The sequence below is a fragment of the Ranitomeya imitator genome, chromosome 10 (assembly GCF_032444005.1).
Source record: "Ranitomeya imitator isolate aRanImi1 chromosome 10, aRanImi1.pri, whole genome shotgun sequence".
Classification (NCBI taxonomy): domain Eukaryota; kingdom Metazoa; phylum Chordata; class Amphibia; order Anura; family Dendrobatidae; genus Ranitomeya; species Ranitomeya imitator.
The window spans coordinates 71527034-71554839 of NC_091291.1; the positions used below are offsets into that span (position 1 = coordinate 71527034).

General features: G+C 42.5%; 1 long non-coding RNA gene across 1 annotated transcript; it reads right to left on the reverse strand.

Moving 5' to 3' along the window:
- Positions 1-27806, reverse strand: LOC138651422 (uncharacterized). Its single transcript, XR_011315484.1, has 4 exons — positions 27717-27806; positions 19802-19819; positions 17131-17211; positions 1-37 (listed from the first exon to the last, which is right to left on the reverse strand). It is a non-coding gene; the product is annotated as an uncharacterized lncRNA (long non-coding RNA).

Genomic DNA, 27806 nt, shown 5'->3' on the forward strand with positions numbered 1-27806 from the left:
GCTATTTCTTTCTTTTCTGTCTGTAGATCATCTGGCTCTATGAGAAAATACAGGACACACACAAAAAATTAATCTATACACAACACGTTATTTATATGAAAAGTATATGGCTGTTCCAGGATATCTAAAATTGAAAATGAAGCAACTCTCTGAATTTAAAACTCTGCAGTCATAATAATATTGGTCTCATACTTTAACAGATAACAAATGCACGTTGTGATGTACAGTACAGACCAAAAGTTTGGACACACTTTCTCATTTAAAGATTTTTCTGTATTATCATGACTATGAAAATTGTACATTCACACTGAAGGCATCAAGACAATGAATTAACACATGTGGAATTATATACTTAACAAAAAAATGTATAACAACTGAAAATATGTCTTATATTCTAGGTTCTTCAAAGTAGCCACCTTTTGCTTTGATGACTGCTTTGCACACTCTTGGCATTCTCTTGATGAGCTTCAAGAGGTAGTCACCGGGAATGGTTTTCACTTCACAGGTGTGCCCTGTCAGGTTAAGTGTGATTTCTTGCCTTATAAATGGGGTTGGGACCATCAGTTGTGTAGTGCAGAAGCCTGGTGGGTACACAGCTGATAGTCCTACTGAATAGACTGTTAGAATTTGTATTATGGCAAGAAAAAAGCAGCTAAGTAAAGAAAAACGAGTGGCCATCATTACTTTTCGAAATGAAGGTCAGTCAGTCCGAAAAATTGGGAAACTTTGAAAGTGTCCCCAAGTGCAGTGGCAAAAACCATCTAGCGCTACAAAGAAACTGGCTCACATGAGGACCGCCCCAGGAAAGGAAGACAAGGAGTCACCTCTGCTTCTGAGGATAAGTTTATCCGAGTCACCAGCCTCAGAAATCACAGGTTAACAGCAGCTCAGATTAGAGACCAGGTCAATGCCACACAGAGTTCTAGCAGCAGACACATCTTTACAAAAACTGTTAAGAGGAGACTTTGTGCAGCAGGCCTTCATGGTAAAATAGCTGCTAGGAAACCACTGCTAAGAACAGGCAAAAAGTAGAAGAGACTTGTTTGGGGTAAAGAACACAAGGAATGGACATTAGACCAGTGGAAATTTGTGCTTTGGTCTGATGAGTCCAAATTTGAGATCTTTGGTTCCAACCACCATGTCTTTGTGCGACGCAGAAAAGGTGAATGGATGGACTCTACATGCCTGGTTCCCACCGTGAAGCATGGAGGAGGAGGTGTTATGGTGTGGGGGTGCTTTGCTGGTGACACTGTTGGGGATTTATTCAAAATTGAAGGCATACTGAACCAGCATGGCTACCACAGCATCTTGCAGCGGCATGCTATTCCATCCGGTTTGTGTTTAGTTGGATCATCATTTATTTTTCAATAGGACAATGACCCCAAACACACCTCCAGGCTGTGTAAGGGCTATTTGACCAAGAAGGAGAGTGATGGGGTGCTACGCCAGATGACCTAGCCTCCAAAGTCACCAGACCTGAACCCAATCGAGATGGTTTGGGGTGAGCTGGACCCCATAGTGAAGGCAAAAGGGCCAACAAGTGCTAAGCATCTCTGGGAACTCCTTCAAGATTGTTGGAAGATCATTCCTGCTGACTACCTTTTGAAGCTCATCAAGAGAATGCCAAGAAAGTGCAAAGCAGTCAGCAAAGCAAAAGGTGGCTACTTTGAAGAACCTAGAATATAAGACATAATTTCAGTTATTTCACACTTTTTTGTTAAGTATATAATTCCACATGTGTTAATTCATAGTTTTGATGCCTTCAGTGTGAATGTACAATTTTCATAGTCATGAAAGTACAGAAAAATCTTTAAATGAGAAGGGGAGTCCAAACTTTTGGTCTGTACTGTACAATTACAAATTATAATGTGGTAACGTGTTAGCCAGAAAAATCAATGTCAATTCTTTTATGCCCAACGATGACAAAAGTATTCTCGGAGTGATACCTTTCTTGGCTTACCAGAAAATAATATATGTTTGCAAGCTTTCAGAGCACAGGGGCTCCTTCTTCAGGCAAGATTACAAATGAATCAATAAGACAAAAGCACACATTTAAGAGATATTACCGCAGGACATTTCTTCATGATGTGGAAGGGGTGATGCCTCTTAAAGATAAGCCAAGGAAATCAAATTATGCATTTTGTTATGAATAGAGAGGTAGTGGGAATGTTCTTCTTAGTTATCTGGAGTCTGTCTGGTGGAGTTGTGAGTTGTATCCATGTAGTGAGTCATAAATCCAAGTGTTAAATTAAGTCCTACTGTCAAATAATTGAATAATAATTTTATTTCTATAGCACGGGGTAGAGGCATCAGTGTAATGTTGGTGAGGAATATGATCCTGGCTGCAGCATTCAAGACAGATTGGAGAGGGGAGAGTTTAGTAAGAGGGAGGCCAATTAGTAAAGAGTTACAATAGTCCAGATGAGAATGAATAAGAGCTACACTAAGAGTTTTTGCAAAGTTGAAAGTAAAAAACAAACAAACATTGAATTCTAGAAATGTTTTTGAGGTGTAGATGACAAGAGCGAGCCAGTGATCGGATGTGGGGGGTGAATGAAACCTCTGAATAAAGTATGGCCCCAAGACAGCGGGCGTGTTGCTGGGGAGTAATGGTAGAACCACACACGGAAATCCAATGTCAGGCAAAGGTAGGCTAGTGGAGAGAGGAAACACAAGGAGTTCAGTTTTTGGCAGGTTCAGTTTCAGACAGAGAAAGGACATGATGTTAGAGACAGCGGTAAGAATCACCGGTGTTTTGCAGGTGTGATGTCAGGAGTAGATGTGTATAATTAGGTGTCATCAACATAGAGATACTGGAAACCAAATCTACTGATTGTGTCTAATAGGGGCAGTTTAAAATGAGAAGAGGAGGGGCCTAGGACTGATCCTTGAGGAACCCTGACAGTAAGGGGAAGGTGAGAGAAGGAGGAACCAGCAAAAGATACAGTGAAAGATCGGTCAGAGAGATAGGAGGAGAACCAAGAGAGAACGGTGTCCTTGAGGCCAAAGGAGCGGAGCATAGTGAGGAGGAGCTGATGATCCACAGTGTTGAATGCTGCAGAAAGATCCAGGAGAATCAGCAAGGAGTTGTGACCATTAGATTTAGCTGCTAGTAGATCATTAGAAACTTTAGTGAGGGCAGTTTCTGTAGAGTGTAAAGAGTGCAAACCGGATTGTAGATGGTCAAGAAGAGAATGATCTAAGACATAGTGGATTAGACGGGTGAGGACCAAGCATTTCAGGAGTTTAGAGATGAAGGGAAGATTAGAGACAGGTCTATGGTTTGCAGAACAGTTCTGGTCCAGGGATGTTTTTTTCAGTAATGGATGTATGATGGTGTGTTTAAATAAGAAGGGAAGATACCAGTAGAGAAAGAGAGGTTGAATATTTTTGTTAAGTGAGTGGTGACAGCTGGGGAAATGGACTGGAGGAGATGTGAGGGAATAGGGTTACTGGTGCAAGTAGTAGGGCGAGAAGATGCAAGGAGTCTGATCACTTCTTCTGTGACTGGTTCAAAGAGAGAGTAAGCTACAGTAGATGCAGTGGAGGAGGGAGGACAGTGCACAGTATGAGGGGATTGGGAGAAAATATCTTGTCGAACATGGTCAATTTAAAAAGCAAAAAAATTGCTAGATTGTCAGCGCTGAGATCTGTGGTTGGGGCCTGCACTCTTGGATTGAGGAGAGAATTAAAAGTGTCAAAGACACATTTAGGATTGTTGGATAGTGAGGTAATGAGGGGGTTGAAGTATGTTTTGTTTGGAGAGGTGAAAAGCAGAGTTGTATGTTTTAAGCAGAAACTTAGAATGGATGAAATCTTTGGCCAGGTTAGATTTTCCCCACAGACTTTAGGCACACCTAGAGCACTGCTGTAGGAAAGGTGTTTGCAGCATGTGCCAGGGTTGTCGCCGTCTGTGCCGAGCTGTTCTATGTATAGGAGGGTGCAGTTTTATCTAGGGCACTTTGCAGTGTTTCATTATAATGTTTCAGTTCAGAGTCAGTACTGAGAGGGAGGAGATTGAGGCCAATGATGACTGCAAATTCTTCATAAGTTTCTGGTTGCTAATGACATGTATATTTCTATAAGTGTGGAAGAGGGTAGTTGGTAAAATCATGCAACGAGCAGAGCCGGGAGGAGACCAGGTAAGAGGAATTTCCATCTTCATGCGTAGGAGAGTTAGTAAGCTGTGAAAGGCCAAAAGGAGGAGGTTAGAGATAAAAGGTGAGTGGGAGAAGGGGAGATGAGAAAACCAATGGGGATGTTCAAGTCTCCCATGATAAGGGTGGGGATGTCACAGGATAGAAAATGGGGAAGCCAGGGGGCAAAGTGATCAAGAAACTGATTGGAGGGGCCTGGAGGGCGATACACAACAGCCACTCACAGGGACAAAGGGCTGTAGAGTGACAGCGTGTACCTCAAAAGAAGGTAAGATAAGTGAGGATACTAGGAGGATAACCTGAAAGGTACATTTGGTTGATAGGAGCAGACCAACATCTCCACCTGGTCTGTTGTCTGATCTTGGGGTATGAGAGAAATGTAGTCCACCATATGAGAGAGCAGGAGAGTCTGTGGTGTCTGATTGCTGGATCCAGATTTCAGTAAGAGCCAGAAAGTTAAGATAATCAGAAAGGAAGAAGTCAAAGATGAAGGAGAGTTTATTACACACGGAGTGAGAATTCCAGAGGGCACAGTTAAAAGAGACAGAAGGTATGCAAGGAATATTAATGAGATTTGAGGGGTTTCTAAGTGTAGTAGCTGAGGGGTTTAATTGACTATAACATTAAGGGCCAGGGTTGGGAGAGATATCTCCTGCGACTAGAAGAAGGATAGATAGAGTGAGCAGATGGTTAAGTGATTTGTGAAAGCATCTATTGTGTAGCATAGTAGGACTAAAGGGATCTGTGCAGTTTGCATTGTGAAGAGAGTGCTGCACATAGAGGGGCTGATAAGGATGGAGTGTAAAGAGTTTGTGCAACGACGGTGGATGTGAGTGAATGCAGCAGCCAGGATATAAGTTATACAAATGCATATGGTGCATATTTGTTGCAATTCAAATGTTCTGGAAATAGGTTTCTTTACATCTTTACTTCTGAACATCTTTACTACTACAGCTGCTATCACTGAGGAATACATTCCTACAACAAGGATACCATCCAGACCACTGGTAATAAATGAACAGATCCTCAAAGCTACGAGGATCGCAAGAAGCAGCCTCCTGGATTGAGAGCGGAGCAAGGGAGGACAACTGTTATGACCTGGTGGTCAGGACAATAATGGACCTGGTGGTTAAGAGCACACGGAATGACCTGATAGTTACTGATAATAAAGGACGAGCTCTGGGATGTGGGAACTCTGCTGACCGCAATCCCTAATCCTATCCAACACACTAGAAATAGCCGTGGATTGCGCCTAACGCTCCCTATGCAACTCGGCACAGCCTAAGGAACTAGCTAGCCCTGAAGATAGAAAAATAAAGCCTACCTTGCCTCAGAGAAATTCCCCAAAGGAAAAGGCAGCCCCCCACATATAATGCTTGTGAGTAAAGATGAAAATACAAACACAGAGATGAAATAGATTTAGCAAAGTGAGGCCCGACTTACTGAACAGACCGAGGATAGGAAAGGTTACTTTGCAGTCAGCACAAAAACCTACAAAAAGACCACGCAGAGGGCGCAAAAAGACCCTCCGCACCGACTCACGGTGCGGAGGCGCTCCCTCTGCGTCCCAGAGCTTCCAGCAAGCAAGACAACAATAAAAATAGCAAGCTGGACAGAAAAATAGCAAACCAAAGAAATACAAGCTAGAACTTAGCTTCTGCTGGGAAGACAGGTCACAAGAACGATTCAGGAGTGAACTAGACCAATACTGGAACATTGACAGGTGGCATGGAGCAAAGATCTAAGTGGAGTTAAATAGAGCAGCCTGCTAACGAATTAACCTCGTCACCTGTGGAAGGAAACTCAGAAACACCCACCAGAGGAAGTCCATGGACAGAACCAGCCGAAGTACCATTCATGACCACAGGAGGGAGCCCGACAACAGAATTCACAACAGTACCCCCCCCTTGAGGAGGGGTCACCGAACCCTCACCAGAGCCCCCAGGCCGACCAGGATGAGCCAAATGAAAGGCACGAACCAGATCGGCAGCATGAACATCAGAGGCAAAAACCCAGGAATTATCTTCCTGACCATAACCCTTCCACTTGACCAGGTACTGGAGTTTCCGTCTCGAAACACGAGAATCCAAAATCTTCTCCACCACATACTCCAACTCCCCCTCAACCAACACCGGGGCAGGAGGATCAACGGATGGAACCACAGGCGCCACGTATCTCCGCAATAACGACTTATGGAACACATTATGGATGGCAAAAGAAGCAGGAAGGGCCAAACGAAATGACACAGGATTGATAACCTCAGAAATCTTATACGGACCAATGAAACGAGGCTTAAACTTAGGAGAGGAAACCTTCATAGGAACATAACGAGACGACAACCAAACCAAATCCCCAACACGAAGTCGGGGACCCACACAGCGCCGGCGGTTAGCGAAACGTTGAGCCTTCTCCTGGGACAATGTCAAATTGTCCACCACATGAGTCCAAATCTGCTGCAACCTATCCACCACAGTATCTACACCAGGACAGTCCGAAGACTCAACCTGCCCTGAAGAGAAACGAGGATGGAAACCAGAATTGCAGAAAAACGGCGAAACCAAAGTAGCCGAGCTGGCCCGATTATTAAGGGCGAACTCAGCCAACGGCAAAAAGGACACCCAATCATCCTGATCAGTAGAAACAAAGCATCTCAGATATGTTTCCAAAGTTTGATTAGTTCGTTCGGTTTGGCCATTTGTCTGAGGATGGAAAGCCGAGGAAAAAGACAAATCAATGCCCATCCTTGCACAAAAGGATCGCCAAAACCTCGAAACAAACTGGGAACCTCTGTCAGAAACTATGTTCTCCGGGATACCATGTAAACGAACCACATGCTGGAAAAATAATGGCACCAAATCAGAGGAGGAAGGCAATTTAGACAAAGGTACCAAATGGACCATCTTAGAAAAGCGATCACAAACCACCCAAATGACCGACATCTTTTGAGAGACGGGGAGATCCGAAATAAAATCCATAGAAATATGCGTCCAGGGCCTCTTCGGGACCGGCAAGGGCAAAAGCAACCCACTGGCACGAGAACAGCAGGGCTTAGCCCGAGCACAAGTCCCACAGGACTGCACAAAAGAACGCACATCCCGTGACAAAGACGGCCACCAAAAGGATCTAGCCACCAAATCTCTGGTACCAAAGATTCCAGGATGCCCAGCCAACACTGAACAATGAATCTCAGAGATAACTCTACTAGTCCATCTATCAGGGACAAACAGTTTCTCCGCTGGGCAACGGTCAGGTCTATCAGCCTGAAACTTTTGCAGCACCCGCCGCAAATCAGGGGTGATGGCAGACAAAATTACCCCCTCATTGAGAATACCCGCCGGCTCAGGAACACCATTCTGACCTGCTTCACATGAGACTCCCAATCATCCGAAAAGCCCAAAATATCATCCAAATACACAATCAGGAATTTATCCAGGTACTCTCGGAAGATGTCATGCATAAAGGACTTAAATACTGATGGAGCATTGGAAAGCCCGAATGGCATAACCAGGTACTCAAAATGGCCCCCGGGCATATTAAATGCTGTTTTCCATTCATCGCCTTGTTTAATACGCACAAGATTATACGCCCTTCGAAGATCTATCTTGGTGAACCAACTAGCCCCTTTAATACGAGCAAACAAATCAGACAGCAACGGCAAAGGATACTGAAATTTGACTGTAATTTTATTAAGAAGGCGGTAATCAATACAAGGTCTCAAAGAACCATCCTTCTTGGCCACAAAAAAGAACCCTGCTGCTAACGGTGATGACGACGGGCGAATATGACCCTTCTCCTAGGATTTCTTTATATAACTCCGCATAGCGGCGTGTTCTGGCACAGATAAATTGAACAATCGACCCTTAGGAAACTTACTACCAGGAATCAAATTAATTGCACAATCGCAATCCCTATGAGGAGGTAGGGCACTGGCTTTGGGCTCATCAAATACATCCCGATAATCCGACAAAAACTCTGGAACTTCAGAAGGAGTGGAAGACGAAATAGACAAAAATGGAACATCACCATGTACCCCCTGGCAACCCCAGCTCGACACAGACATAGATTTCCAGTCCAATACTGGATTATGAACCTGTAGCCATGGCAACCCCAAAACGACCACATCATGCAGATTATGCAACACCAGAAAGCGGATATCCTCCTGATGTGCAGGAGCCATGCACATGGTCAATTGGGTCCAGTACTGAGGATTATTCTTGGCCAAAGGCGTAGCATCAATTCCTCTCAATGGAATAGGATACTGCAAGGGCTCCAAGAAAAAACCACAGCGCCTAGCATACTCCAAGTCCATCAAATTCAGGGCAGCGCCTGAATCCACAAATGCCATAACAGAATAGGATGACAAAGAGCAAATCAGAGTAACGGACAATAGAAATTTAGACTGTACCGTACCAATGGTGGCAGACCTAGCGAACCGCTTAGTGCGCTTAGGACAATCGGAGATAGCATGAGTGGAATCACCACAGTAAAAACATAGCCCATTCCGACGTCTGTGTTCTTGCCGTTCAGCTCTGGTCAAAGTCCTATCACATTGCATAGGCTCAGGCCCATGCTCAGATAGTACCGCCAAATGGTGCACAGCTTTATGCTCACGCAAGCGTCGATCGATCTGAATGGCCAAGGACATAGACTCATTCAGACCAGCAGGCATGGGAAATCCCACCATAACATCCTTAAGGGCTTCAGAGAGACCCTTTCTGAAGATTGCTGCCAGGGCACATTCATTCCACTGAGTGAGCACAGACCACTTTCTAAACTTCTGACAATATATCTCCGCTTCATCCTGACCCTGACACAGAGCCAGCAAGATTTTCTCTGCCTGATCCACTGAATTAGGTTCGTCATAAAGCAATCCAAGCGCCAGAAAAAAACGCATCAACATCACGCAATGCCGGATCTCCGGGCGCAAGGGAAAATGCCCAGTCTTGAGGGTCACCACGTAACAAGGAAATAATGATCTTTACTTGTTGAACAGGGTCACCTGAGGAGCGAGGTTTCAAGGCAAGAAACAATTTACAATTATTTTTGAAATTCAAGAACTTAGATCTATCACCAAAAAACAAATCAGGAATTGGAATCCTAGGCTCTGACATCGGATTCAGAACCACTAAATCTTGAATGTTTTGTACCCTTGTAGTGAGATTATCCATCCAAGAGGACAGACCTTGAATGTCCATGTTTACACCAGTGTCCTGAACCACCCAGAGGTAAAGGGGAAAAGAGAGACAAAACACAGTGCAAAGAAAAAAAAATGGTCTCAGAACTTCTCTTATCCCTCTATTGAGATGCATTAGTACTTTGGGCCACCTGTACTGTTATGACCTGGTGGTCAGGACAATAATGGACCTGGTGGTTAAGAGCACACGGAATGACCTGATAGTTACTGATAATAAAGGACGAGCTCTGGGACGTGGGAACTCTGCTGACTGCAATCCCTAATCCTATCAAACACACTAGAAATAGCCGTGGATTGCGCCTAACGCTCCCAATGCAACTCGGCACAGCCTAAGGAACTAGCTAGCCCTGAAGATAGAAAAATAAAGCCTACCTTGCCTCAGAGAAATTCCCCAAAGGAAAAGGCAGCCCCCCACATATAATGACTGTGAGTAAAGATGAAAATACAAACACAGAGATGAAATAGATTTAGCAAAGTGAGGCCCGACTTACTGAACAGACCGAGGATAGGAAAGGTTACTTTGCGGTCAGCACAAAAACCTACAAAAAGACCACACAGAGGGCGCAAAAAGACCCTCCGCACCGACTCACGGTGCGGAGGCGCTCCCTCTGCGTCCCAGAGCTTCCAGCAAGCAAGACAACAATAAAAATAGCAAGCTGGACAGAAGTACCATTCATGACCACAGGAGGGAGCCCGACAACAGAATTCACAACAGACAACAACAGGGTGCCTCTTGTGGTCACATACAACCCCCACATGAGTATCTGAAGGCAAATTGGTGCTGATATCCAACCCATATTCCACAGAGACAATGCACTGAAAAATATTCCCAGAACTACCACTTCTCTCCTACAAACAGCCCCCTAACTTAAGGAATCTCCCTCAGAAGTGTCCATTAATCAGTGATGCAAGATAAGTGAAAGCAGTCAGAGGGGAGCGCAGAGGAATTGACCCAGGGAAGGGGAGATGAAAGGGAGTTGTCGAGCACCACCGCAGCTCCAGCTGAATACCTCCAAAGGAGGATAAGAATGTGTGTCAAACAGAAATCAGTCCCAGGAGCGCTGAAGGAAACTCAGACAACATATGTCGTTTGCCACAACGCGTTTCAATGGTAAACACCATCTTCTTCAGGTGTCTGAGTTTCCTTCAGCGCTCCTGGGACAGATTTCTGTTTGACACACATTAATCAGTGATGGGCACATTCTCATGTAACAAAAAATGCAAAACTTGTACCCACATAGAATCAAGAAATACAGTTTGCATACCAAACACAAATCAGGACTATAAGGTCATGGACTCTTTTTCATGTACATCCTCCAACGTGGTGTACATAATACAATGTACGAGGTGCCCTGGAAGCATCTATATTGGGGAAACCATGCAAAAACTACAAACTAGGATGAACCTACACAGACACATTCAGGAATGAAATGGACACGCCTGTGGGAAAACATTTCTCTGGACCTGGACATTGTATGACGGATTTAAAATACTAAATAATACTTAACGATAAAATACACTGGCGCTAAAACTCTACGTGTGGGCTCCACAAGTGCCGCTGGTATTCCAATCGGATAATGTGCCCAATCCGACAAAAAAACAAAAAAAACAATATGCAACAGTGAGAATACCGCGCTACAAGTGGCGGTATTCCCACTGTTGCATATTACTAAATAATACTTAATACGAAAAGGTAATTTTAAGGACGACAGAGAGAGAGAGAGAGAGAAGAATTTGGGAATTCAAACTGATTAAGATGTTCAATTCTTTGATACTAGGACTCCATTTAACACCTGGATTTTTTCAAATTCAAATTCAAATTCAAATGAGCTTTATTGGCAGGACTAAGTACATGTTAGCATTGCCAAAGCATATGGTAAAAATACGGGGGTGGGGGAGGGGGGGCATATAGAGGTCCAGGGAATATCAAATTCCTTTTAGAGGATAGGGGATGTTTCCAGGGTGGGGTATAGGAGTCCATGACATATCGGGCTCTTTAGTCGGGGGATAGGGATATGTCCAGTGTTGGGGTACTGGAGTCCATGACATATCAGGCTCCTCTTAGTCTGTGGCAGGCACTGACATATTCCGCTGCTACGGCCACTGCACTTTCCTCTTCCCCCAGTATTATCAGCAGTTTCTCTTCCTCCTCCTTGGAGGTGAAATCTGGGAGGAGATCAGACAGCCTCTTGAAGTGAGTGTCCCTCACTGCGGAGTATTTGGGGCACCTCAGCAGGAAGTGGGCCTCATCCTCCACGGCCTCCTGGGGGCACTGCTGGCAGAGTCTGTTCTCTCGAGGCTTGTAGTTCTGTCGGTGCCGCCCGGATTCGATGAGTAGGCTGTGGGCGCTCAGTCTGTACCGGCTCAGGATCTGTCGATCTTTGGGGTTTTCTAGTTTCTCTAGATATGGGGCCAGTTTGTACTCCCTCTGTAGATTCCGGTATATTGTCAGTTTCTGGGATTTGTTTATGTCGTTCCTCCAGATGCTGAGATATTCCTCTTTGACTTTGTGTACCATTTTCTGGATTTCACCTTTTGTCAGGCCATGGGGGTTGATGGCTTGGTCAGACTGGCTTTGGGTACTTTTCCTTGGGAGGCTTCCTGAGGCTTCCTGGTGTAGGAAGGCTTTGTGATGGTAGGAGCTGGGACTGCTACTTTGTAGATGAGCCTTGAATGACAGCGCCTTCTTCTTTATTGCGATGTGTAGTGGGAATCTGCCCAGCTCTGCTCGGCAGGCGCTATTTGATGTGCTCCGATGGACTTGGAGAAGATGCTTGCAGAACTCTAGGTGGAATATTTCTGTCGGCCCAGCGTCCCACTTTGACCAGTTTGGGTATGAGACTGGGCCCCAGACCTCACTACCGTATAGAAGAATTGGGGCAATGATGGAGTCAAAAATTTTTAGCCATACGGTTACTGGTGCCTTGAGGTGGTACAGACGCCTTCTGATGGCATAAAAGGCTTTGGATGCCTTGTCTTTTAGTGACTCTATGGCTAGCTTGAAGCTCCCTGACTGGCTGAGTTCTAGGCCCAGGTAGGTGTACCTGTTGGTTTCAGTAAGTGGACGGTTGTCTATCATAAAGGTAGGATTGCCAGTGGGTTTCTGCTTTCTTTTCTGGAACACCATGATATTAGTTTTTTTCTCGTTGATTGGCAGTGCCCATGTGCTGCTGAAGGTCTCTAGGATTTTCAGATGATCTTGGAGGCCTTTCTCAGTTGGTGATAACAGCACGAGGTCATCTGCATACAGCAGAAATTTCACCTGGATTTATGACTCACTACCTGATACAACTCACACCTCCACCAGAAGGACTGCAGATAAGAAAATGCCTAATGTGATTTCCTTGGCTTATCTTTAGGGGGCATTACACCTCCCACCTCATGAACAAATGTCCTACTGTAATATCCCTTAAATGTTGTGCCTTTTTCTTATTAATCTATTTGTAATCTTGCCTGAAGAAGGAGCCACTGTGCTCTGGAAGCTTGCAAACATTATTTTCTGGTTAGCCAATAAAGGTAGCACTCCTAGAATACTTCTGTCATCATTGGGCAGAAAAGTATTCACATCGCTGCATGTAGAAAGAAGTAGGCCAAGTATGATGGGCCATTACCAACCCCGGCTCTAAGTATATTTACCTGTGACCTAAAGGTGAGTAAAGACTCTCCACATGTAAACCCTATTTATTTCCTGTCCCACATTTAAAGGAGTTTTCTAATTCTCTGTCTTGAGGAACGTGCCGCTCCTCTGCCTCCCTGTTTCCTGCCTGCTGGTGGATAATTCCCTCATGAAGACTGACATGGCAGTGATGCTGGTAAACGCTACTGTGCTAGAAGCAATCCTGCCAGCATCACAGCAGCCATATTCCATGGATACACTGCAAAGGTTTCTGGTAACCTTGGCAACCAGCAGTAAACTAGCGAAGTAAAAATCCCTCTGTTCTTTGAGGGGATTATTAAGAAGAGGTAAATTGCACAGTTGCTTGTTTTTACAGTGTGCAATTGTACCCATTTCACAAGATGAGGTAGGTAACCCCTTAATGTGACCCACAGCATTGGATCCCCAAGAACGGGGCTCTGCAATCCCATTTCAAATGGAGCTATGCTTTTTTCATTGTCCATCGGACTGCAAGAGAAAGTCAAGTATAGCACTTGGCGATTTCTGGCAATACCTTACACAAGGAATGAAGCATGCACATCTTCTCCAGTGTCAGCTAGCTCTGCTGAGTGCAATTCTTAGGCCGGATCACATGGCGGTATTTTCTCTCATGTGACAGAACCAGATTGATTATGTTACTGACACTTTGATTAAACTCTGATCAGAGTTTAACCCCTTTCTGACCTTGGACGGGATAGTACGTCCGAGGTCAGATCCCCTGCTTTGATGCAGGGCTCCGCGGTGAGCCCGCACCAAAGCCGGGACATGTCAGCTGTTTTGAACAGCTGACATGTGCCCGTAATAGGCGTGAGCAGAATCGCGATCTGCCCGCACCTATTAACTAGTTAAATGCCGCTGTCAAACGCAGACAGCGGCATTTAACTACCGCTTCTGGCCGGGCGGCCGGAAATGACGTCATCGCCGACCCCCGTCACATGATCGGGGGTCGGCGATGCGTCTCCATTGTAGCCATAGAGGTCCTTGAGACCTCTATGGTTACTGATCGCCGGTGGCTGTGAGCGCCACCCTGTGGTCGGCGGTCACAGCACACCTGCATTTCTGCTACATAGCAGTGATCAGCAGATCGCTGCTATGTAGCAGAGCCGATCGTGCTGTGCCTGCTTGTAGCCTCCCATGAAGGCTATTGAAGCATGGCAAAAGTAAAAAAAAAAAGTTGAAAAAAATGTTAAAAAAAATAAAAAAAATGTAAAAGTTTAAGTCACCCCCCTTTCGCCCCAATCAAAATAAATCAATAAAAAAAATATCAAATCTACACATATTTGGTATCGCCGCGCTCAGAATCACCCGATCTATCAATTAAAAAAAAGCATTAACCTGATCGCTAAACAGTGTAGCGGGAAAAAAATTCGAAACACCACAATTACGTTTTTTTGGTCGCCGCGACATTGCATTAAAATGCAATAACGGGCGATCAAAAGAACGTATCTGCACCGAAATGCTATCATTAAAAACGTCATCTCAACACGCAAAAAAAAAGCCCTTAACCGACCCCAGATCACGAAAAATGGAGACGCTACGAGTATCGGAAAATGGCGCAATTTGTTTTTTTTTTTGTTTTTTTTTAGCAAAGTTTGGAATTTTTTTTCACCACTTAGATAAAAAATAACCTAGTCATGTTAGGTGTCTACGAACTCGTACTGACCTGGAGAATCATAATGTCAGGTCAGTTTTAGCATTTAGTGAACCTAGCAAAAAAGCCAACAAAAACTGCACTTTTTTTGCAATTTCACCGCACTTGGAATTTTTTTGCCGTTTTCTAGTACACGACATGCTAAAACCAATGATGTCGTTCAAAAGTACAACTCGTCCCGCAAAAAATAAGCCCTCACATGGCCAAATTGACGGAAAAATAAAAAAGTTATGGCTCTGGGAAGGAGGGGAGTGAAAAACGAACACGGAAAAACGAAAAATCCCACGGTCATGAAGGGGTTAATCAAAGTGTCAATTTTTGACCCGATTCTCTTGGAAGATAAAACTAGAGCACATTGAGGAGATGATGTCTGGCAGACTGTCTGAGTCTGTGGAAATCAGTCTGAATGACTTCTGAGTACAGTCCAATTTTTTACACGCACCCATAGACTTGTATGGGTGCGAGTCATGTGATTAGTGGATCCACTCTCAGCAGCTATGATTATTTTCTCATACTGAATAGGCATGGAAAAAAAAATCAGATCAGCACCACCCCATAGCACTCGCCCCGGTGGTGTACTATCTGATAACACAATGGATAGTACTCCCTACTCATTGCTCCCTGCTGATTCTCCTGGATCTCTCTGCCGCATTTGACACTGTGGATCACCAGCTCCTTCTCACCATGCTCCGCTCCATAGGCCTCAAGGACACAGCCCTCTCCTGGTTCTCCTCCTACCTCTCTGACCGCTCCTTCACTGTATCTTTCGCCGGCTCCTCTTCCTCTCCTCGTCCCCCTACTATCAGGGTTCCGCAGGGCTCAGTCCTGGGCCCCCTCTTCTTCTCTCTATACACTGCCCCTATTGGACAAACAATCAGCAGATTTGGGTTCCAGTCTCATCTCTATGCTGATGACACCCAATTATACACTTCTTCCCCCGACATCACCCCTACCCTAATTCAAAATACCAAGGATTGTCTGTCTGCTGTCTCTAACATCACATCCTCCCTCTATCTGAAACAATCTCTCCAAAACTGAACTTCTTGTGTTTCTCCCTTCTACTAACCTCACTCTACCCAACATCGAAATTACCCTGGAGGGTTCAACCATAACTCCCCAGCAGCATGCCCGCTGTCTTGGGGTCAAATTCGACACCGAACTTTCCTTTACTCCCTATATCCGATCACTCACTCGCTCCTGTCATCTGCATCTTAAAAACATCTCCAGAATTCGACCTTTTCTCACCTTTGAAACTGCTAAGACTCTTATTGTCGCTCTTATTCATTCTCATCTGGACTACTGCAACTCTCTTCTGGTCTCCCTCTTTCCAAACTTTCTCCTCTCCAATCCATCTTGAATGCGGCAGCCAGGGTCATATTTCTGTCCAGCTGCTTCACCGATGCCTCCATCTTGTGTCAGTCATTACACTGGCTACCCACCCATTCGCTACAGGGTCCAGTATAAACTCATCTCTCTCACCCACAAAGCTCTCCACAGTTCTGCACCGCCTTGTATCTCCTCTCTCAGCTCTGTCTATCGCCCTACACGTGCCCTCCGTTCTACAAATGACCTAAGACTAATATCCCCCATAATCCGAATCTCGCACCTCCGTCTCCAAGACTTCTCTCGTGCTGCGCCAGCTCTCTGGAATGCACTTCCCCAGACGATGAGACTGATACTTAACCCCGACCTATTCAAGCACGCTTTAAAAACCCATCTCTTCAAACAAGCCTACCACATCAACTACTCCGTAAACTAACTTTGTCCTGTTCCCTCCTTCCAAATATTATCTGTATGTGAATCTGCACCCTACTATTCATCTGTCTCCACACCCTCCATGCACATGATAACTGCACTTGATACTTGACTATTGCACTTAAACACATGAGCTGATGTCCGGATCATGCAGCTTCATATGAAAATCCCTATTTATTATAATTGCCAGACCTGAAATAACAAGCGCTTTTCACCTATTGTGTCCCCCCATTTCCTTGTAGATTGTAAGCTTGCGAGCAGGGACCTCACCCCTAATGTCACTGTTTAATTTGTCTTAACTTGTACTGAATTTGTTGTCTGTACATGTCCCCGCTTAATTGTAAAGTGCTGCGGAATTTGTTGGCGCTATATAAATAAAAAATATTATTATTATTATTATTACTGGTGTGATGTATATGCTGGTGGTCCCAGTGCTCAGACTCCAAGAGATCAGCATGCATAAGTAGGGGATAACTTGTTATTTTGTAAATAACCCTATAAATGTACATGTTCATGGTGAGATAGGATGAGCTGAACAAGTATTACCTTTTCATGCCCACGGTAGTCATGTGAACTTCCAGATCATGTGCCTTCAGCATCATTTTATTAATGGTAAATTGGTGAGTAATAACATTTTACTAAAACGGGGCATTTGTATGTAAGGAACAATAATGTATTACCTGAATAACCCAAAACTAGTAAAAAAAATGAAGCTTACCTCCACATACAGATCCCTTGAAGCACTGAGCTCTGATTCGAAGACACGTCTTACTGTCAAGGACCGGTCCCTCGATTACAGCTAGAAACACAGTTGGTACATTTCACAAACACATACTAACAGTTTCACATCTTCTTAGCTAATATGTGCCTGTACAGCACATTCCATTTTATAGATGATTTTTTTATATAAAGGGAAAATTCTTTTTTATTTGTATAATCCAAATTTATTTTGATTTAAGAAACGGTTTTCTTAATTTTTTGACCCTTTAACTGCATTTACACATTAAGTGTATTTATTATTATGATAAATATATCATTTCTGGGGTTCTGACTTCCGGGTTCCCCTGATCACAAGAGTCCTCTGTGTGGATGAAGTGGTAGTGCACGTGTCATTTTTACAGATGTGAATTTTTATCATTTCAAAGCTGTAGCTTTATTTTCCAAGGCAATGTAGCTACATAAAGGTGTATGTTTTTGCCAAATGTATTAGATCTTTGCGCTGCACTATTTTGAGTTAAATATTTTTACAAGTTTGCATTGTAAGCGGATATTAGGAAAATATACAATTTGGACACATTTTTAAGTACCACTAGAAGACCATGGAATTAAGCAATCGATCAACTAATTTAATGTATTATGCAATCTATTAGGCATATAGACATGGCAACCGATTGCTAGCCACTGAGAAAGCCTTTTATCTCTGTAATAACCACTTGGATTGACCAAGTCTTAAAAGGTTTAGATGTCTTGGATCCAAGCTCTGAATCTATAATATTGCAGCTAATCATTATGTATGTGTTACGGCAGACACCCACTCTGACATGCGCCATTCATAGCGATATCATGGCAGATAACGGCTGTGACCAATTATTACTACTCCACATGAACACTCCAGAAATACGTTCATGTCAAGACTTCATTCAGACGTCAAGAAGTTTTCTTCAAACCAAAAAAATAGACAGCTTATCATCAGGGTTTGGATTGTGATTTCAGCAGAGTTTGGTCAGAGTCTGTTTTTACAATTGATGTTTCATCAATTTTTTACTCTTACAAAACTAAAAACTTATAGAGATTTCCAAACTTCTAACAAACAATCTCTTAAATATAAATTATTCAATTATTATTATACTGAATTTTGTACTGAGCACATTGCCTTTCGCTGACATAAAAAGCTATTCCTGTATATTTAGCTCAGAGTAAAAGTTAACACCATATAGAGAGAACACGTGCTCTATGGGACATACATAGCCACGGCTCTTGGGGGGGGCTTTCACTTGGGGGCTGTCACTTTGGGCCTCCTCTTTCACTCTCTATGGACTACAGATTTCACACAGATAGGATGAACAGCTGGTAGCCATGTGCTTCTTGATGACATCTACTCCATGACAGAGACAGATGCCATTTATCACTCAGAATCTCAGGAAAGATGGGGAATAAACTTTGATATGGACAAATGGACAATCTCTTTGTAACTATTTCACCTATTTTTATGTTTTGCTGCAATGATGCTTTTTGGTGGACAATCCAATAAATCACTACATTATATATGAGACATCTGGTAAAGAGTCCTGATTAAATAAATGTGCGAAATAAGCATATTTAACACAATCATGACAGACGAACAGCACTAGGATGCAAGTAGGATGGCATCTCGGTGCTCCTCTGTCGGCATAATTCTCAGACATGTTTACAGCCCCATAGTGTATAATGGGTACACATTCTATCCAAGAAGAACAAAGATAAAACTCTTATGTGAAAAACACACATCTGTATGGAATATAGCAACAGAGAGGGGCCAGAAGATCACGGCGTCTGGTTACACAAACTCCTGCACGTATTAGAACTGCTTCACTATCCTATTAAACAGTGCAGGTTTTCCTTGCTCTGCCATGGCAAGGGTAAATCAGTTCAGTTGATCTACTGGAGCTCTCCATCCTGAATTATCTCAGCTGTTCTGTGTAGGTCACTCCCCTCTGGTATATATGCTGGTCACTAGTATATGGGATTTGCCAGTGATAGTTCTACTTCGTGGTTTGGTGGTGAATGATTAAGTTCATTGTTTGGAGCAGGCGGTTTCAGAGTTTTTCTGGAGACTGCTGCATGGAGTTGGTTTGGGTGTTTATCCTTATCCTCTCACATTTTGTTTCCCCTTCCTATACCTCTCCTGTTTCCCACTCTGTTTTGTGAGTGTATTTGTGTGATTGTAGTTTTCTTTTATCTTTGTCTGTTTACCCCTGTCTGTCTGGTTAGTATTTTCGAATACACTTCGGGCCCTCACCTCCCTGGGTGGTGGAGGGATTAGATAAGGGTTAAATTAGAAGCATAGCTATGTACGAGACCCCGGCGTCTCCACCATTTAGGGTAATGTGGGGGACAGGGATAGACTAGGGAACCTTTAGTTTGAAGGACTGGGTAGGTGACCACAGTCCCTTGTCACTACGTGACAATATATGTATTGGTTGATACTGGAAACATGTTTGCTTGTCCTGTCCTTTACAGTAGGTAATCTTTGATGCACATTATGTCCTGACTTATTAGTTCTATGAATATATATGTGACTACATAACTCTACATTCATTTTAGCTGGATAAGTATGCCCGGGTATCATTCATCTCTTAAGTCAGAAAAGAAAGTCTACACAGAAACAATATATAAAAACGGTTACTTACAGCAATCCTCAGAACAAGCTGCAAGAGAACATATGTGACATTAAGCTTCATCGTACAACAAACTAAATCAAATCTAAAAGCACTCACTTTCCAAACCACTGGCAGATATTACAGAAAAGTCTATGTAAGAAACCAGCCTGTCTGTGTAGCGCAAAAGGGGCATTATACTGTGCTGGGGGCACTGTAGGGACATCATGCAGCTTAAGGGTAGTTTAGGGACATTATATTGCGCTGGGGGCTATGGGTGGCATTATACTGTGCTCGGGGCACTATGGGGACATCATACTGTGGGGGTATACTTTATGGACATTATACTGTGTTGGAGATCTACAGGAGGCATTATACTTGCTAGGGGTGCTGTGAGGACATCACACTGTGTTGAGGGTATTGTGGCACTGTTATAATGGGTGGTTATTACTGCGTGCACACTATACTGTATTGGGGACACTGTGTGGGCATCATTCTATGTTGGGACCATTCTGGTAGCATCATGCTGTGTTGGAAGCACTGCGGCAGTTTTTACTGTGACCTAAAGGAGACATGCAGACGTTATCATAGATAGGGAAATATAGGTAATCAGTATCCAAAACAGAAAAATTAATAGACAATTAGGAATGAGAGAGAAAGCATAATGAGACCAATACAAGGAGGATTAGACAGCAACATTGGTAATTAAATGGGTTGTCTGGGATTTACTGATTGAGGATCTACACATGCAAGCACTCACGTGACATACAGGTACTTCTCACAAAATTAGAACATCATCGAAAAGTTAATTTATTTCAGTTCTTCACTACAAAAAGTGAAACTCATCTATTATATAGTCATTACACACAGAGTGATCTATTTCAAGTGTTTATTTCTGTTCATGATGATGATTATGGCTTACAGCCAATGAAAACCCCAAAGTCATTATCTCAGTAAATTAGAATACTTTATAACACTAGCTTAAAAAATGATTGTAAACTCTGAAATGTTGGCCTACTGAAATGTATGTTCAGTAAATGCACTCAATCCTTGGTTGGGGCTCCTTTTGCATCAATTACTGCATCAATGAGGAGTGGCATGGAGGCGATCAGTCTGTGGCACTGCTGAGGTGTTATGGAAGCCCAGGTTGCTTTGATAGCAGCCTTCACCTTGTCTGCATTGTTGGGTTTGGTGTCTCTCATCTTCCCCTTGACAATACCCCATAGATTCTCTATGAGGTTAAGGTCAGGTGAGTTTGCTGGCCAATCAAGCACAGTGATACTGTTGTTTGTAAACCAGGTATTGGTACTTTTGGCAGTGTGGACAGGTGCCAAGTCCTGCTGGAGGATGAAATTTCCATCTCCAAAAAGCTTGTCGGCAGAGGGAAGCATGAAGTGCTCTAAAGTTTCCTGGTATACGGCTGCGCTGGCTTTGGTCTTGATAAAACACAGTGGGCCTACACCAGCAGATGACATGGCTCCCCAAACCATCACTGATTGTGGAAACTTCACACTAGATCTCAAGCAGCTTGGATTGTGGCCTCCACTGTTCCTCCAGACTCTGGGACCTTGATTTCCAAATGAAAAGCAAAATTTACTTTCCTTGTGGAGTGTGTCAGTGACTGCCTTGTGGACATCTGTCAAGTCAGCAGTCTTCCCCATGATTGTGGAGCTACTGACACAGACTAAGGGACCTTTTTAAACATTTCTGAATCCTTTGCAGGTGTTTTTCGTGAATTAATCTAATTTACTGAGATAATGACTTTTGGGTTTTCATTGGCTGTAAGCCATATTCATCAAGATTAACATAAATGAACACATGAAATAAATCACTCTGTGTGTAATGACTCTATATAATATATGAGTTTCACTTTTGTATTGAAGAACTGAAATTAATTAACTTTTTGATATTTTAATATTGTGAGAAGAACCTGTAACAATGTTATATGAGCGCTAGCAGTTCCTGCTCTGACATCACTGGAACTGCGCCAATGCAGCAGGCAACGAGGACATTTTTTTACATTTTATTTGGGGGACTATAGCATTTAAAAAATGATTGTCCATGTGGTGCATAATCCCTTTAAATTATGATTTAGAGTGCTGCACTTTCTTTAGGTTTAGGGATTCTGTTAGGTTCAGGGGTACTGAGACAAGTGATACAAATGGTTATTGCACTCATTTGCAGGATACTGATATTGAATAGATACATAGCAGTAATTAAAATGGATTGCACCAAAAGGGTCATATGAAAAATATGAGTAGAAAATATATTCTAAATTAAGTGGAGCAATAACTCCCAAGGGAGCATTGACTCCCATTCTGGGACTAGTTTGGTTGGGGTCAAATTAGGGAAAACACAAATTAATGAAAATATATACAAGGTATATCGATAAAACCAGGTTAGAAACATAATGCCATTATTAGCTGCAAGAAAAAAGTATCAGAGCAGTAGCTTCCATCATGGACCCAATGGTTAGGGGTAGTATTAGGAAATAGTTATGATGGAGTGCAAGATGCTTCTAATGCAAACCTGGGCAAAAGTGTTTTGGTGGTCACCATGTGGCTTATGTATCAGCAGTATGTATGCTATATGTATACTATAAACAACCATAGAAAACAAACGAAAAACCACCCAACAAAATAATCATAGAAAATATAAATACTTTATTAAACATGAATAAAAAACGATATTAAATGAGGCCAGGGAGGGAAGAAGGAAAAAACTCAGGTCACTATGTGCACCATGAAACGGCCAGGGGTACAGGCATGCAGACCATATAAGTAATACCAGTCAATGGCTGAGTCCTAAATGGGAATTACTAGAGATGGCCATAGCAGGAAAACAATATCCAAATTGAAAGTGCATCTGGACATTACAACAGCAATAATTGCTATACGGATCCATCATAATTACCTGCACAGGCACAACAAATACCCTGGTCCACAGCGTGCACACCCTGGGTGGGGGTGGGTACACGCTGTGGACCAGGGTATTTGTTGTGCCTGTGCAGGTAATTATGATGGATCCGTATAGCAATTATTGCTGTTGTAATGTCCAGATGCACTTTCAATTTGGATATTGTTTTCCTGCTATGGCCATCTCTAGTAATTCCCATTTAGGACTCAGCCATTGACTGGTATTACTTATATGGTCTGCATGCCTGTACCCCTGGCCGTTTCATGGTGCACATAGTGACCTGAGTTTTTTCCTTCTTCCCTCCCTGGCCTCATTTAATATCGTTTTTTATTCATGTTTAATAAAGTATTTATATTTTCTATGATTATTTTGTTGGGTGGTTTTTCGTTTGTTTTCTATGGTTGTTTATCTTTTGGTAGCGATTATCCCATAGATATGTCCTTTTTGGCCCATTCATAATTTTGGATTACATTTTATTTATTTTTCAACTGTTATATGGGCATGCTTCTCATGAAGTTGTGGTTTTCATATATGTATACTATGTAAGCATTGTATACATCTAATATATCAGCAGTGTATACTGTATTTGTTGAATATGTGAGCGGTATATGTGTAATATGTGAGCAGTGAGTGTACTGCAGTCATCTAATATGTGAGTGTTGTGTGTAATATAGGAGTGTAGTATTTATCTAAAATGTGAGTATATATCTAATATGTGATCATACAATGCATCGTGTACTGTATATGTCTAATATGTACGCAGTGTGTGCTGTGTGTGATGTGATTGGTGCATGTACTGTATTCATCCAACATGTGAACAGTGAGTGTACTGTATGTATATAATATGTGAGCAGTGAGGGTACTGTATGTATATAATATGTGAGCAGTGAGGGTACTGTATGTGTCCAATATGTGAGCAGTGAGGGTACTGTATGTATATAATATGTGAGCAGTGAGGGTACTGTATGTATATAATATGTGAGCAGTGAGGGTACTGTATGTGTCCAATATGTGAGTTATGAGTGCACTATATTTGTCCAAGATGTTAGCGGTGTGTGTGCTGTGTGTGTAATATGTGAGCGGTGTGTGCACTGTATTCATCTGATGTGTGAGCGGTGTGTGTGCTATGTGAATAATGTGTGAGAGGTGTGTGTACTGTATTCATCTAATATGTGAATGGTGTGCTCTATGTGTAATATGTGAGTGGTGTGTACTGTATTAATCTAATACGTGAGCGGTTTGTGTGCTGTGTGTAATATGTGAAAAGTGTGTGTACTGTATTTATCTAATATGTGAGCGGTGTGAATGCTGTGTGTAATAGGTGAGAGGTGTGTACTGTATTCATTTAATACGCGAGCAGTTTGTGCGCTGTGTGTAATATGTGAGAGGTGTGTACTGTGTATATCTAATATGTGAGCAGTGTGTGGTATAGATGTAATATGTGAGAGGTATGTGTACTGTATTAATCTAATATGTGAAAGGTGTGTGCAATATATTAATCTAATACATAAGCAGTTTGTGTGCTATGTGTGTAATATGTGAGAGGTATGTGTACTGTTTTCATCTAATATGTGAGCGGTGTGTGTGCAATATGAGAGCAGTGTGTTATGTGTGTAATATGCGAGCAGTGTGTGTTATGTGTGTAATATGTGAGCAGTGTGTGTTATGTGTGTAATATGCGAGCAGTGTATGTGTTATGTGTGTAATATGTGAGCAGTGTGTATGTGTGTAATATGTGAGCAGTGTGTGTTATGTGTGTAATATGCGAGCAGTGTGTGTTGTGTGTAATATGCGAGCAGTGTGTGTTATGTGTGTAATATGCGAGCAGTGTGTGTTATGTGTGTAATATGCGAGCAGTGTGTGTTATGTGTGTAATATGCGAGCAGTGTGTATGTGTGTAATATGTGAGCAGTGTGTGTTATGTGTGTAATATGTGAGCAGTGTGTGTTATGTGTGTAATATGTGAGCAGTGTGTGTTGTGTGTAATATGTGAGCAGTGTGTGTTATGTGTGTAATATGTGTATGTGTGTAATATGTGAGCAGTGTGTGTTATGTGTGTAATATGTGAGCAGTGTGTGTTATGTGTGTAATATGTGAGCAGTGTGTGTTATGTGTGTAATATGCGAGCAGTGTGTGTTATGTGTGTAATATGTGTATGTGTGTAATATGTGAGCAGTGTGTATTGTGTGTAATATGTGAGCAGTGTGTGTTATGTGTGTAATATGCGAGCAGTGTGTGTTATGTGTGTAATATGCGAGTAGTGTGTGTTATGTGTGTAATATGTGAGCAGTGTGTGTTATGTGTGTAATATGTGTATGTGTGTAATATGTGAGCAGTGTGTGTTATGTGTGTAATATGTGAGCAGTGTGTGTTATGTGTGTAATATGCGAGCAGTGTGTGTTATGTGTGTAATATGCGAGCAGTGTGTGTTATGTGTGTAATATGCGAGTAGTGTGTGTTATGTGGGTAATATGCGAGCAGTGTGTGTTATGTGTGTTATGTGTGTAATATGCGAGCAGTGTGTGTTATGTGTGTAATATGTGAGCAGTGTGTGTTATGTGTGTAATATGTGTATGTGTGTAATATGTGAGCAGTGTGTGTTATGTGTGTAATGTGTGTGTTATGTGTGTAATATGTGAGCAGTGTGTGTTATGTGTGTAATATGCGAGCAGTGTGTGTTATGTGTGTAATATGCGAGTAGTGTGTGTTATGTGGGTAATATGCGAGCAGTGTGTGTTATGTGTGTTATGTGTGTAATATGCGAGCAGTGTGTGTTATGTGTGTAATATGCGAGCAGTGTGTGTTGTGTGTAATATGTGAGCAGTGTGTTGTGTGTAATATGTGAGCAGTGTGTTGTGTGTAATATGTGAGCAGTGTGTTGTGTGTAATATGTGAGCAGTGTGTTGTGTGTAATATGTGAGCAGTGTGTTGTGTGTAATATGTGAGCAGTGTAATATGCAAGCAGTGTGTGTGTTGTGTGTAATATGTGAGCAGTGTAATATGTGAGCAGTGTGTGTTGTGTGTGTAATATGCGAGCAGTGTGTGTGTTATGTGTGTAATATGTGAGCAGTGTAATATGTGAGTAGTGTGTGTTGTGTGTAATATGTGCAGTGTAATATGTGAGCAGTGTGTGTTGTGTGTAATATGCGAGTAGTGTGTGTGTTGTGTGTAATATGCGAGCAGTGTAATATGTGAGCAGTGTGTGTTATGTGTGTAATATGTGAGCAGTGTGTGTTGTGTGTAATATGTGAGCAGTGTAATATGTGAGCAGTGTGTGTTGTGTGTAATATGCGAGTAGTGTGTGTGTTGTGTGTAATATGCGAGCAGTGTAATATGTGAGCAGTGTGTGTTATGTGTGTAATATGTGAGCAGTGTGTTGTGTGTAATATGTGAGCAGTGTGTTGTGTGTAATATGTGAGCAGTGTGTTGTGTGTAATATGTGAGCAGTGTGTTGTGTGTAATATGTGAGCAGTGTGTTATGTGTGTAATATGTGAGCAGTGTGTGTTGTGTGTAATATGTGAGCAGTGTGTTGTGTGTAATATGTGAGCAGTGTGTGTTGTGTGTAATATGTGAGCAGTGTGTTGTGTGTAATATGTGAGCAGTGTGTTGTGTGTAATATGTGAGCAGTGTGTTATGTGTGTAATATGCGAGCAGTGTGTGTTGTGTGTAATATGTGAGCAGTGTGTTGTGTGTAATATGTGAGCAGTGTGTTGTGTGTAATATGTGAGCAGTGTGTTATGTGTGTAATATGTGAGCAGTGTGTTGTGTGTAATATGTGAGCAGTGTGTTATGTGTGTAATATGTGAGCAGTGTGTTATGTGTGTAATATGTGAGCAGTGTGTTATGTGTGTAATATGTGAGCAGTGTGTTGTGTGTAATATGCGAGCAGTGTGTGTTGTGTGTAATATGCGAGCAGTGTGTGTTGTGTGTAATATGTGAGCAGTGTGTTGTGTGTAATATGTGAGCAGTGTGTTGTGTGTAATATGTGAGCAGTGTGTTATGTGTGTAATATGTGAGCAGTGTGTTATGTGTGTAATATGTGAGCAGTGTGTTATGTGTGTAATATGTGAGCAGTGTGTGTTGTGTGTAATATGTGAGCAGTGTGTTGTGTGTAATATGTGAGCAGTGTGTTGTGTGTAATATGTGAGCAGTGTGTTGTGTGTAATATGTGAGCAGTGTGTTATGTGTGTAATATGTGAGCAGTGTGTGTTATGTGTGTAATATGTGAGCAGTGTAATATGTGAGCAGTGTAATATGCGAGCAGTGTGTGTTATGTGTGTAATATGTGAGCAGTGTAATATGCGAGCAGTGTGTGTTATGTGTGTAATATGCGAGCAGTGTAATATGCGAGCAGTGTGTGTTATGTGTGTAATATGTGAGCAGTGTAATATGCGAGCAGTGTGTGTTATGTGTGTAATATGTGAGCAGTGTAATATGCGAGCAGTGTGTGTTATGTGTGTAATATGTGAGCAGTGTAATATGCGAGCAGTGTGTGTTATGTGTGTAATATGTGAGATGTGTACACTGTATTCAACAAGGATTGGCTCCTTTATTTGCAGACTAGGCTCCTCCCTCTTCTTTAAAGGAGAAGAATCTGATTGGTTTTAGGAGGTGCCTGTCACAAGTTACAGACTCCTCTACAACCAATGAGCGCTTCTTGTTAGTGCAAAGGAAACTCTCATAACATCAGCCACGTTTTCACTATATGACTAGCTGCTCAGTACTGGGCAGAGGAGCAGGATGAGAAATGTAGAGAGACTTATTTTCCTCAATAAACTGCGCTCCCTTACAATTAATATTTATAGTTGAATGACGGCCTACTTTTACCTGGTCTTTGTCATGGACCTGGTACTAGTCATGGACCTGGTACTAATCCAGCAAAAAAAATGTTATTGATTTGTAGAATATCGGTAAAGAAGTAAATAAGAAATTCTCACTAGCTTTGCTCATCATCACTAGTGCCGGGTGTGGACCCCCATCAATCACAAGCCCTGGACAACCCCTTAAATAACAGGAGAGTTTCCATTTTACCTAAATCAGCAAACTTCTCCAATGACTGTTTCATCTGCCACATTATTTCCTCTTTGTGTGTCCTTATATTCTCCATGAACATGTCCACTC